Below are 1,349 nucleotides of genomic sequence, written 5' to 3' on the forward strand. Positions count from 1 at the left end.
CTCTCAGACTGAAGAAGTCTCTTGGAGGAGAGACGAAACGTTTCATTAGAGAAGAACCCGTCCAGAAGACCTATACAATTTTTTTCTTTCTGCTGAGACACATTTTCTTGTTTCTCTTCTGCTGGTATTTTACAAACCGCTAAAATACCAACGGTTTATATTATATATTAATTTAAACATGTTTCTAAGATATTTTCCACTGCAAATAGCAGCTTCTGGTGCAACCTGGGTGCCTTTTTGCAAAAAAAGAAAAAAAAACATTTCTTGTAAGATTGATGCTGGAGTAAAGGGTAATAATTTCTGCTCAGACTAGCCATTAGCTTGTTAATCTGGTCAGAATTGTAATATTTCTTTAAACTCAGATTTTAAGAAGAGTTATCTGCAACAGGTAAGATYTTAGCCGTTAACAGTTTTACAAACCCCACATCAAAAGATTTTAAAGATTATTTCAAGCAACTGTTTTATTCCATCAAGTTTTTAATAATTTTTTTGATCAAGGCCAAGTTTAGAGGACAGTAACGGCTCTTGCAACACAAACTAACAGATGCTGCTGCACCCGCTCACAAATGTCCACACACATGCTAACTTCCTCAGGGTGTTTGTGCTTCTGAAGCATGTGTTCCTGTTTCCACCAGATTGAATTATTATGSCTCTATATCTCAATAAGCAGCTTCAGTCTGGTTATCTGAAGGAAACAAACATGTTTAATGTACCGTCCTGTGCTTACTGTAAATGTATCCAACTCGCAYTTAGAACATGTTTGGAAGTAATTTTCTCAAATGAAGATAAAAACCAGAACACAACGACTGAAGGTTAATTGGTGTGTTTGTTGAGGAYTAATGATATGCTGCTTTAAAGGTTTGTTTCTGTTTGTAGCAGAACCATGATAGTTGAGTTTGAGAACTTTACGAAGCAGAACCAGCTTTTGGCTCCAGAACCTGCAGGTTTCCTGAGGTGATCAGGCACAAACTATAGTTTCATTTTTTTAGGAAGTGTTTCCTGTAGACTGGACTTGTTGTGATGCTTTACTGCTACCATGCTAGTGTTTGCTCTAAAAAAGGCAAGATTCCAATTTAATCCAAACATTGTTCTGTAACAAAATAATCTGTTCTTCACTTCATTTCTTAGTCCACTGCACCAAAAGATGATTTTAAAGAAAAATATTCACAGTAGTTGGGACAGAAATGCAGGCATGACTGTAAAATACAAAAATAAATTAGGAAAAAGAAAGTCTAAATGTCTGTAATAAATGTAATGTAACTGTTATGATTTTCAGGCAGGAATGAACCCATGATGCAGGCAGCTGCAAAGCTCCAAAAAACAAAGTTTTTATTTAAACAAAAAGGTGC

The sequence above is a fragment of the Austrofundulus limnaeus genome, unplaced genomic scaffold, assembly GCF_001266775.1.
Source record: "Austrofundulus limnaeus strain Quisiro unplaced genomic scaffold, Austrofundulus_limnaeus-1.0 Scaffold145, whole genome shotgun sequence".
NCBI classification, from domain to species: Eukaryota; Metazoa; Chordata; class Actinopteri; order Cyprinodontiformes; family Rivulidae; genus Austrofundulus; species Austrofundulus limnaeus.